Raw genomic sequence first — 12,795 nt, 5'->3', positions numbered from 1 at the left:
AATATTCCACTTTCTCTTTTAGGAGAAGAGACAGGTCTTTGAATATGTATCAAGATACATACTTAAGAATTAATACTCTATATAAAATGTTTCCATTTAAAAAATTTTAGTGTTAGAAGAAATAAAGAATTTTCAGAGACCAGGGTTAGTAAAGAACTGCAAGAAGGAACAGTAGGCAAACATCCTGACATGCGGACTACTTCCATATAGAGCAGCCAACCCTCTGGCTTCTAGTCCAGTGTGCACAAACCTTGAAGTCGTCACTCCCCTATCAAGTCAATCCCTGTGTAAGCCAGGTTTTAATTCTAGCAGTGAGGAGGCAGCAGGATCTCTGTGAGTTCGAGGCCAGCCTGGTCCACAGAGTGAGTTCCAGGACAGCTTTACACAGAGAAACTGTTTTGGAAATCCAAAAACCAAACCAAACCAAACAAAAAACCTATCTAAAAAAACCAACATTTTCTCAGCCCCATTCGAACAGTGAGGTCCCGGGACAAACTACGCCCCCCCCCATTCCGAGACACGGGCTAAATGAGAGTCACAACTGATGGGAGCAGGGACCACAGCAGACAAGAGAGGGGGAGGAAAGTCCAAACCACAGCTGTTAGCACGCAACTCTGAGCGCTAAAGTCCCGGTCCCAGGGTAAATGCTCCCACACACTCTTAAGAGTTTCTTTTTTTGATAAGAATAAAGTGGGTTTCATTTAAAATATAGGGAGTGGTATCCATTTTGGTTAATAAAATCGGTCTCAAGGACTTTAATGCCATCACACAGACTGGCATGCCAAGGGCATTCTGAATGCTAAATACAAGAGCAAACCGACTGCTTAGTTTGGGAAGTTGAAACACTACACTGAGCAATTTCCCTCCCTTTCTTTACAAATCCCTTGGGCAGTTAAAGTTTCAGCATCTCAAGAGTACGGTTGAGGGGAATGGGGGAAAAATAAGCTGTGGCACACCAGCGACTAGGCTGACGTCAACTCCTTCCCACTCGCCCTGGCATCTCCCCAGACTGTGGTCACTACAGTCTTGAGCAAATGTGCCCAAGACTCAGAATGGAGACGCCTGGACAGAGAACAGACAGAATTTACCTGTGTCAGTTCTCAGTTCCAAAGTGGTACAAATAACTAAGGCCAAACATGGAGATAATGGAAAAGCCCATGAACCAAGGCTAGTAGAAAAGAGGCAGCGTGAGCTCATGACAGGGCAGTCCGTTTCCACTTCTCCACTACAGCCATCAGCAACAGCACTTGCCAGCCTTCCCCTGCAACAAACACATGTGTGCAGTCTTGTGTCCATCTGCTTCTCAGCAGGTCTTGTCTGCTGTCTAGCTAAGCAGCGCACGCAGGACAGAAATGGGTAGCACTGAGGAATAATACATTATATTTATTATAGATCTGTTCTCTCTTCCTGAGCCTCAACCCAAGCCTGTCTAACATTAGGAATGGCTGGTGTATCTGAAAGAAACAACTGAGGCGCAAACAAGGCATCTGGGAGCAGGCCTATTCCAGGTGGTGGGCTTAGGAGCTTCTGCTTGCTCTATAGAGGGCTCAGCTGTGCGTCTGACAGGAGGCGGGGAAAGCTACCTTCTGAAACACACCCAGAGCACTCTCTGTTCTTCACAAAGTCCACCCCAGGAGCTTTAAGCAAGAGCCTAACCTAGTGGGGTTTCATACAGCACTAACTGGCCTGAGGATGGAGGTTCACTGGAGTCACCCCGCTCTACCTACTGGGTAAAAACTGAGAAGCACTGGTGAAGTTCACAGTTCACTGGGCGACTGAGACTAGACACACAACAATTCCCCCCCAACAAGTTCTAGAAGGGGGAAACTCACGTAAAGAGGGAAAGTAACTTGAGAATGGAGGTGCTAGGACAAGATGCCCAGAGTCTACTAGGACTCGGGCAGCTTGACCTCTGCCTACACGGACCACACCGCCAGAGGTCTGCTTGCTTGAGTTACTTTTGCCAAGAAAGGTCCAGTATTCAACAACAAAAACAAATTGCAAAGCACAGTAAAAATAAAACTGGAGTTTGAAAACCTGATTCAGGTATAACAAGATCACTGTAGTTAAACAGACACATTTAAAACAGAGTAGCCAGAGAAACCCTGTCTCGAAAAACCAAACCCAAACCAAACCAAACCAGTAGCATGCTAAAGACTTAGTGGTGAAATTTACCAAAAAACAAAACAAAACACCCTAGGTTAGAAACACTGTGAAACAAAGAAATATGTATGGGCACAGACCTAAAACTCACGTTTACTGAGGAAATCCCTGAGCTTGAGTATGCTTCAATACAAACTTCTAAAACCAATAATAAAAAGGACTGAAAAACAAGGAAAAGACAATCTAACTACAGAAAAGGTGTAAAAGGCTTAAAATAGGAGACACGAAATCAATGATCATTAACTTTAAAAACAGCACAAGGCCCAGAAATAGTCACTGATCAATTCTACCAAACAAGGAAGAAACTACATCAATCCTGAGGGATTGTTTCCTAAAGGCAATTACAAGAAAACAACTAACCACAGACTAATATATCTCTGAACATTAACATAAAGATCCTGAACAACGGGGCTGGAGAGATAGCTCAGTGGTTAAGAGCACTGACTGCTCTTCCAGAGATCCCGGGATCAATTTCCAGCACTCACATGGAAGCTCACAACTGTCTAAAAATCCAGTTCCAGGGGATCTGACACCTTCACACCAATGCACATAAAATAAAGTTAAATAAATCATAAAAAATTTAAAAAATATCCTGAACAAAATATTAGCAAATCAAAGTCCAAGAGGACATAAGAAAAATTATATACCTCAACCATGATCTGTAAGATTGTTCAACACCTCCAAGTCTATTAATGTAATCCAGCATATCAATAGGCTAAAGTAGCAAATCACATAATCATATCAAGATAGCCAAAAAATCCAAAACAAAATTCTATAATGAACACAATTTGTGTGGAAACCCATGTGTGCACATGTAGAGGTGAGAGGTTGATTTTGAGTCTTTAACTGCTCACCACATGATCTTTGAATCACAGTCTGTCCTCCTGAACATGTGGCTCACTTCAGCTACCGTGGCAGACTCTGCTCCCCAAGAAGGAAGGACTGAGGCTACAGGTTATGTGCCACTTCCCATGGCTTTTCTATGTTGGGCTAGGAGTCTGAATTCATGCCTTCAGGCCTGCACATCAAACCCTTACCAACTGAATCATCTCCCATAAACACACACACACCATCATCATCATCATCATCATCATCATCATCATCATCATCATCATCATCAAACAAACAAACCCTCTCAAGAGAACAGCAAGATGGTTTAGTGGGTAAAGATACTTGCCACCAAGCCTAAGAACCTGAGTTCAAACCTGGGACCCACATAATAAAAGGAGAGAGCCACCTCCCACAAGTCATTTTTTGAGCTGCACACATAGTCCAATAAACAATGGCAGTAGAGGCCAGAGAGATAAAGGTGCTTGCTCAAGTCTGACAAGCTGTTCAAGCCCAGGGACCCAAATGATAAAAAGACTTCTACAAACTGTCTGCTGACCACACACACACCTACATACACACAACAAATAGAGAAATGCAAATGGCAATAGATTAGAACAAGCCTTTCATACATGAAGCTGCTCAGGTAATGAGTAACATCAGAAAAAGGCAATCTAGGCGGTTGGAGAGATGGCTGAGCAGTTAAGAGTACTTCCTGTTCTTCCAGAGGGCCAGAGCTCTGCCAATTCACAACTGCCTGTAACTCCAGCTCCAGGGGATCCAATGCCCTCTTCTGGTCTCCATGGGCACTGCACACACACAGCACACATTCACACACTGCACACACACACAGCACACATTCTCACACACTCACACATTCTCCCCCCCACAAATAAAAAATAAACCTTCAAAAAAGGGGAAGTATATTTTTAATTAACCCCTTATTTTCAGAGTTTGGAGTTGGTACACTAGTCAGCAGCAAAAGATGAGTATTGATTTCTTGCCTTGTATTTTTCCAAGGTCATTTGATTTGTACATATTTACACGTTGGGGGCGGGGAGCGGTGGTTTGGAGACAGGGTTTCTCTCTCTAGCTTTGGAGGCTGTCCTGGAATTCACTCTGCAGACCAGGCTGGCATTGAACTCAAAGAGATTCAACTGCCTCTGCCTCCTGAGTGCTGGGATTAAAGGCGTGCGCTGCTACTGCCTGGTCATATTTTCATATTTTATACATTTAGATACTTTAAGCTGACATTAATTTGCAGTTATTAATATTATCATCAAAGGCATCTTCTTTTGAGTCACTAAGAGTCTCTTCAAGGGCTCTTCTCATCTTTCGAAGTCTTTGGTAATTTTCTTGCTTCTTGACACTTGAAGCCTCAGATTTTCATGATGGATGCCTAGTTTAACTGCCCTGTTGGAGACTGCAGCTTAACACTGGAAGCTAATCCTATTTGGCTTTCTTTTCAAGTGGCTACTTTCTACCTTCTCCTCCTTTTGTATTAAGGAATGTAATGTCTTGAATTTTCTGGTGCAGATCTTAGATATTATGCCCAATTTGTCAGTTTATTAGTTGAGCATTTGAGTTATTTTATGTGGATCTCAGGAACAAAATTCATGTTATCCTGTTTGGCACAAAGGCCTTTCCTGGCTGAGCATCTCAAGTCTTTAAGAAATGCCCGAGCCGTGCATATTTAGGGGAACTCCAAAAGAGCCCAGGGAAATGAACAGCTAGATGACTAAAGAAGGGGAAAAAAATTTCTGCTACTGCCTCCTTCAGGAGAGACAGATTGGGTTTTAAATTTAGTCAAGTTCTGCTTTTGAGGATAAAAAACCTACACTCAGAAGAGTGTAACAAAATCTAGCATCTTTCTGTATCCCACTGCATACCACCTGTGTCCCCTCTCAACCTCCCCTGCACCTGTGGTCCCCTTATACTTTCCTGCTGTCTGTGGTTGCTCCATGTCATATCTCACCTGAGGATTTGGAGTTACGAACTGCGATGACAGAGAAAATGTGGCATTTGTCTTTCTGGATCTGGGTTACCTCACTCACTATAAACTTTTCCAAGTCCATGATTTAATTGTTCTTTACAGCTGGACAGCACAACAGTGTTTATGCATCACATGTTCATTATCCATTCATCTGGTGAAGGACATTATATTGTTGCTATTTCCTGGCTATAATGAGTGCAGTGGCTATGCACACTGCTGGAGGAGGGACAACGGACAAATAACACCAAGGCTGTTTGATAAAGGCTCAAGGAATAATACCACTTTATATTTACCTAAAATTATATTATATGCGATACATATGTGTGTGTGTAAAACATATATATATATATATATAAAGAAGTTATGCCACTTGGGCTGACAATGCTCCCCACAATGATAGACTAACAAGCTCCCCATTACTGGGCATGAGAAACCTTTTAAAGGATTGGTCAGGATAGTCCAAGTGACTCCCCAAACAACAGAGACTATCAGCATAGTCTATGTTGACTCTTGGGGTTGAGGGTTGGTCCCAAGTACTAAAGACCCTGCACACTTAAGACACAGGTCTTGGATAACTCAGATTGGATCTGACCTGAAAGCCTTCCTTTGGATCTAATTTCTATGTTTCCAAAAAATACTATGCAAGCTGCCAAGGAAAGGAAGCAATTAAACAGTCCTACCCAACTGTAACACCCATGAACCACGACAATGACTATCACAGGAAGATTTCTGTAAAGATGTAATAAACGGCACTCACATGGCAGTACCTGGACTTAAGGCATACTCAACAAGAGGGAAATCGTGACTGGTACTGGAAACCTAGCCAGCTTTCCAGGGTTAGTGAGGTCATGGACCTTAGAAAACATTAGAAATCTATGACCACCACTTTGCTGCATCAACATAATTCCCTGCTACATTATAAATCTTAACCTCAGTCCCACAGATAACTGTAGCTACCACCCCTCATTAAAGAAGCCTTTCTTTGCAGCAAATGGAGACCATCACAGAAAACCACAACTAGGCACAGTACAGGGATCAACTCACTATAGGGAACCCAGCTCCAAAGGTACACCTGTACTGCACTGCACTGCACTGCACTGCACTGTACTGCTCCTGCAGCTATTGCTCTGGGAGCACCAAGGAAGAGGGGATGCAGAGATTGTGAGAGTTAGAATATCAAGAAGTCAGCTGGGAAACAGCCTCTTCTAGAAATGGATACATAAACAAGACTAGAACAATGGCAGAATCAATGAATGTAACTAATGTGGAAGAGACCATTTTTGAAGGGTCCCACCCCTAGATGAAGAACTACAGGCAACTAACAACTGCTGGGAGAATTAGCTTCTCCCAGGGATAAACCACCTCTGTGGGTTGTCCAATCACTCCCAAACAATAAAAACAGACCCAACAGGTTGTACTTAATTATTTGTGCATATATATGATGTGCGCATTTACACTGTGTATGTAAAAAGGGCTATCAACTTGAGAGTGGGGGGGCGTGGGAGGATTGGAAGGAGGAACGGGAAGGCAGAAAATGGTATAATTCTACTTCAGTTAAAATATTTTTTTAAAAAAAATATTTTATTTATTTATTATGTATACAACATTCCTTCCATGTATGCTTGCATGCCAGAAGAGGGCACCAGATCTCATTAAAGATGGCTGTGAGCCACCATGTGGTTGCTGGGAATTGAACTCAGGACCTCTGGAAGAACAGTCAGTGCTCTTAACCTCTGAGCCATCTCTCCAGCCCCCAGTTAAAATATTTTTAAAAATATGAAAAACGTCTAGCATCTTGACAATGTATTAGTCACCATGTCCACTACACAAACAAAAGTACTAGACGTCAAGGATATAGTGGAAGAAAACAAGAAAATACATCAAAGAAAATGACTTTTTTAAAAATTGTTTTTTTACAATTTCCCTGTATAGCTCTGGCTGTCCTGGAATTCACTCTATAGAGCACACTGGCCTCGAACTCAGAGATCTGCCTGCCTCTGCCTCCTGAGTGCTTGGATTAAATGTGTGTGCCAAAAGCACCTGGTAAGAAAAAGACTCCAGGGCTGGAGAGATGGCTCAGAGGTTAAGAGCACTGCCTGCTCTTCCAAAGGTCCTGAGTTCAATTCCCAGCAACCACATGGTGGCTCACAACCATCTATACTGAGATCTGGCGCCCTCCTCTGCCATGCGGGCATACATCGAGGCAGAATGTTGTATATATAAATAAATAAATCTAAAAAAAAAAAAAGAAAAAGACTCCAAAGACAATATACTGAAATTATGAGAGGAATTTTTGAACTTGAGTGGGAAGATTTATCATTTTATCCATTTTTCCTGTATATTTTCATTATTATGCAGTCATGACCACGATCTCCAGACAATTCTCACCATTTGTTTTATCCACTAAACATCACTCCATTTCTCCCTGTTCCCATTTCTGGTAGCCTCTATGCCAACTTCTGAATTCTCGTATTAGCCTTTTGTGTTTAACGGCTTACTTCACTTAGCATAATGTTTTCAAAGAACCTTCACGTTACAGCATGTTCCAGGATTTCATTTCTTATTGTTAAATAATATTCCATTGTTATGTACAGACACTGATGGGCTCACGTCAAGAGGACCTCACCTTTTACCACTCAGATTTTCAATAAAGCTTCTGTGTGTCGCCATTAATTCTCTAATGAGATAAGCTAGAGAAAGATGACATGGCTAAGTGTCCCTTCCTCGAATAGAGACGACCTGTTGATTAATTCCCTTTTATTACTTTATCGAGAGGGTTCTGTTCTCTTTTCCTAGACTCACCCTTGCACTCCTGACCCTCCCATCTTCGCTAACCAACTTCTAGGATTGTAATTATGCACAACAGCCAGACTTTCAATTTCTAAAAGAAATGGCTTGAATTGTCAATTCTCCCCTTTAAGATCAGCTGACTGATGGTGTCTTTGGTACATCAATGTGGCAACTGGCTTCATTTATTGATTCTTATATGAAGAGCCATTTTTACATTTCTGAAGTATCATTTTATTATGGTGATTCTTTTAAACATATATTTAAATTGTTTTCTAGTGTTTTTAAATCAATATTTTAAATTAATTAATTTATCATATGGGTGGTGTCTTGCCTGGCTGTATGTCTGTGCACTGCACGTGAACAGTGCCCACAGAGGCAGAAGAGGATGCTAGAACCTCTAGGACTGAAGTTACAGCCGTGAACTGCCATGGGGGTGCCAGGAACTAAACCCAGGCCCTCTCAAGAACAGACAGTGTTCTTAACACGGAGACACCTCCCCAGCCGTCAGGAGTATTTATAAGGATGCACTAGTCTGTATTATTGTTTGCCTGGCTTTTCTGCCATGGTAATGCTGATTTCACAGGAGTTAAGTGTTTCTTCCCCTTTAGGTTTCTGGGAAAGGTTTGAGAAAGTGGTGTTCCTGTTCCTAACTACATGTTTTGAGTACCAAGTGTGCTAACTCTTCTCACTTCTCAAAGACTGGTGAATCTCAAACTTTAAAGGATGGGACCCTGCTTCTGCAGTGCCTTCTGTTAAGGTATGGGTTCTCTGGGTACAGCCTCAGAGGCCTTGTCCTCAGGAAACCAGGACAGGTTTCCTTCGGTGTCTAGCTCTCAGACAGTTTTAACATGTTTTTCCATCTTAATCACTTCACTATAGAATTCAAACTTTAAAAACACATTAAATACTATACTTGTATACATGGTTTCTGAAAAGAAACCTAATGCTTCTTAACCCTTCTTCTATGGAACAGTAACAATACAAAATGAAACCATAATAAGACATCACAGCAGGAGGGTCTGTGAAAAGCCCTCCCCACTGACTTCTTTCAAGGTTTGCTTCGTTTTTTGTTTTTTTGCAGTTTTAGTATGGTACACACGGGTAGTTTTCATATTTAATCTGCTTGGTGTTCCTTTGAACCTACTGGATCTGCGATTTTTATGATTATCATTATCGATTTTGAAAAGTCTCAGCCATTAGTTGTCAACGTATTTCTTTTCCTTCTGACACTCCAGTGACAATTACATCTTTTTAATTAATCTTCAGTTCAGTTACTATGAGTTGCATTTTAGCTTGAGAAATTTCAGCTGAAAATTTCAACTTCCTGCATCTTCCTTGGCTGTGTTCAGTACACATCAGAGGTGTCTTTCCTATTGTTTCCTCCTGAGCCTTTTGAATGTATCCATTTCTTTGCTTACATTACTTATCTGCTTGCATATTTGACTATGCTTTCCACAACACTCCTTAACATTTCAACCATACTTAAACTTCTTACTTATAAATTTGTGCCAAATTTGAGCCTGGTTTTATGCTTGTCTTCGTGTACTCAGTCTATTTTTCTTGCCTTTTTTGTTTTTTAACATGCCTTCCGATGTTAAAAAATACATACTGAAAGAATGTAGTGCAAACTAAAGTAACTATGCTTGACTATTTTAATGTTTGGCAGCTGGTTTGAGTTTCCTCTACATCTTGCGGGTCCTCTCATCTACTAAGATCTCTTAGTCTATCTCATAATTCTGCTCCCCCCAGACAGGGTTTTTCTGGGTAGTAGCCCTGGTTGTCTTGGAACTGACTCTGGAGACCAGGTTGACCTTGAATTCAGATATCTACCTGCCTCTGCCTCTCAAGGGCTGGCATTAAAGGTGTGCACCACCACTGCCCCGCTTCATAATTCTGTTTTGTATAGCAGCCCCACAGCTATGGTGCTTCAGTGTGCAGGAGAGGAAGCACTCTCTATAATTTTATTCAGTCTCACATTGCACTGCCATGAGTCCTAGCATGCAGCCTTCAGAAGCACAACTATCTCTTTTACTGTCTTTGGCAAGACAGGGTGTTTAGTGGACACATGCTCTTTTCTCCTATAGATAAAATTGAAAGTCTTCTGCATAGAGAGTAGAGCTTGGTTATAGACAACACTCCCCACGGTACTTCAAAAGGGCTGACATCTAAGTACACCCCACATGGTCACCAAGAAAGCACATGAGCTTTATGTTTTTCTCATCTTTCACATGAGCAGATCCTAGTGAATTCACTTCTACTGGTATATCTCTGGTCCTAACACCTAAGGCAGAGGAAGCGGGTGTGAATTTACAGAGGACAGATCATTTGCTCCCTGGTAAACAATCACAATCAGTGAAATCCCCCCTTAGATCCCATATTCAGTTTATAATCAGGCACTTAACCTTATTGATCGAGTTTAGTCAGTCTTACTGGGGGAGGGGAGGCCCAAAGAGGACCCTAAGAAAGTCCTTCCAATCTGCAGTTGAAAAATAACTGTTTACTTCAAATCCATGTAAAATGGAAGAGGTAGCAGAGGCTTGTATTTCATACACCTTACACAACTGTATACAGCGTATGAAATACAGACCCAATGTAAAAAAGAAAAACACAAGGATAGAAAAATGGGAGAAAAAAAAGAATAGTCAAAAAAACAACAAACAAAAGAAAAAAACCCAAACAAAAACAAATGCATTACAACTGAGAATATTTACATAGGGTTCTTATGTTGTCAATGTGTAAATTTGAAAATTATTTTTTTTTATTTTTTTTATTTTTTTTTGGTTTTTCGAGACAGGGTTTCTCTGCGGCTTTAGAGCCTGACCTGGAGCTAGCTCTTGTAGACCAGGCTGGTCTCGAACTCAGAGATCTGCCTGCCTCTGCCTCCCAAGTGCTGGGATTAAAGGCGTGCGCCACCACCGCCCGGCTGAAAATTATTTTTACATCTATAAATATTAAGTATGCTCACAAAACTTGACTTAGCATGAAGCCTATCAAAGAACAAAATATATAGAATGACAATAATTCTTTATTAATACTTTAGTAAAACATTGTTCCCATTAAAATTAATCCCTGCTATTTATGACAAGCTACTGTCCTTCATTCAAAGTACCATAACAGTACAAACTGTTATAGTTATGTTTAATAATTTTTATCCAAAAGAGATTTTTACTTATGTGACGTCAACTTCAAACAAACTAGTGTTCAAATATAAAATCTAAAGACCCCTTTGACCAACACCCTTAATTCTTGTTTTTAAAAAAATGCATTAGTGGTTTTTTGCTCATCAAATAATACTGTAAAGATGACAAAAATTTTAAAAATTATCTTAAAGATTGTCTCATATGTTAGGAGAATGAGGAACTTTTAGAGAACATTGTTCAGAATTTGGGGTCTTCACTGCTTTCAACCAAAACTAGATAAGCCTGTAAGTCAATGGTTTTGAAAGGATTTAAATGGGTTGCAGGTTAAGACTGAACAAATAAATTGTGTATAGCCACCTAAGAGAAAAAGACTTCTCATTTCAAAATATATTAACAATGAAATTAATGTTTATGTTAACCATATGCAAAAATCACAGAGTTAGAAGACCAATATCACAAAGCAAATTCCCTAGAACATCTTATTATTTCTGTAAGATGCTAAAGACATTAGTTATTAGTTAAAAGCCTAGCAAATCCTTTGTGGAATAATGAGAGACTGAGAGAGGGGTATGTACTAGATGATGATACCCTAAAATAGTAAATAAAACACGTTTTCAGCTGGGCATAGCAGCAATGCCTATGAGCTCAATACTTTGGGAGGCTGAGGGAGAAGGACCAGAGCTCAATGCCAGTGCTGAGCTGCATGTGAGAACCAAGGGTGAGGGCGCAGTGAAAAGGAGCAGCGTTTCAACTCCTAGTAAACACACATACATACAAAAGCATCACAAAGAAATAAAAAACAACATTGTTTATTACACTAACTTCAGATTTTCAAACTTAGGATAATTTGGATTAAGGATGTGGCTCAGTTAAAACCCTGGGTTTAAGAATCAGCAATTCATAAGCAAGGCAGGGTGGTGCATATTCTCAGCCACTTGGGAGGTGTCAAGGAAGGAGGATCACAAGTTCAAACTGATCCTTAGCTACAAAGCAAGTTGAAGACAGACTGGGAAACATGAGACCTGGTCGCAAATGAATAAGTAAATAACTTATGGTAAAGATTTCCTTAACCTAAGACATCACTGCCTCAAAGATGAACTTAATAAAGGATTGGATGGATATATACGGCTCAGGGGCGAGCAGCTGTCCAAATAAACAATCACTTTGTCAAAGGAAATAACAATCGTACATCTATTAATGTTGAGTTTATATTTCCAATGCCACAATAAAAACTTACTTGGATTTAATACGTCACTGGTTGAAAGATGAATCCAAATACCAAAGATGTTAAATGTGAAACAAAATATCAACGAATAAAACACTAACTTCAAATTTTTAGTATATAGTACCATTCTAAGGATTGTGTGGGTATGTGTATTTGTGTGTATTCAGTGTGTGCACATCTGTATTGAGGTCAGAGAGGTTACAGGACACCTTAGGTGTTACTCCTCAGGAGCCATTCATTTTGGGGAAGCAGGGGCAAAGGATTTCTAACTGGCTTAGAATTTGCCATATAGGCTAGGCTAAATGGCTAGCAGGGCTCAGGGATCTGACTGTCTCTCCCCAAGACTGGAATTACAATTGTGAACCACTAAGCCTTATCTTTTTTGGGGGTGGAGAGAGGGGGGAAGAGGGATCAAACTCAGGTACTCATGTTTGGAAGAGATGGGCTTTACCAACTAATTTGTTCCCTCAAGACAAAGTTCATTTTTTTTTTTTTCCCACAAGACGCGGCGTGGATATACACACGCGCGCGCAAGGTCAGCACAAGCAGCACACGACACACAGACGCGGGATTCGAACTCGCGGACACGCGCCCTACACACTGAGCCACCGCGCGGCTCACAAAGTTCGTTTTTTGAGTCAGGGTCTCACTATGGA

At 40.9% G+C, this 12,795-nt stretch overlaps 1 protein-coding gene across 5 annotated transcripts in view; it reads right to left on the bottom strand.

Annotated features, from left to right (window-relative positions):
• Positions 1-12,795, bottom strand: part of LOC119821588 (zinc finger protein 568) — an 84,597-nt gene that overhangs the window by 17,188 nt on the left and 54,614 nt on the right. The window lies entirely within an intron of this gene.

Source organism: Arvicola amphibius, chromosome 8 (genome assembly GCF_903992535.2).
Source record: "Arvicola amphibius chromosome 8, mArvAmp1.2, whole genome shotgun sequence".
Taxonomy (NCBI): domain Eukaryota; kingdom Metazoa; phylum Chordata; class Mammalia; order Rodentia; family Cricetidae; genus Arvicola; species Arvicola amphibius.
Note: the sequence above shows the minus strand (reverse complement) of the source record. Positions and strands in the feature narration are given on the sequence as shown.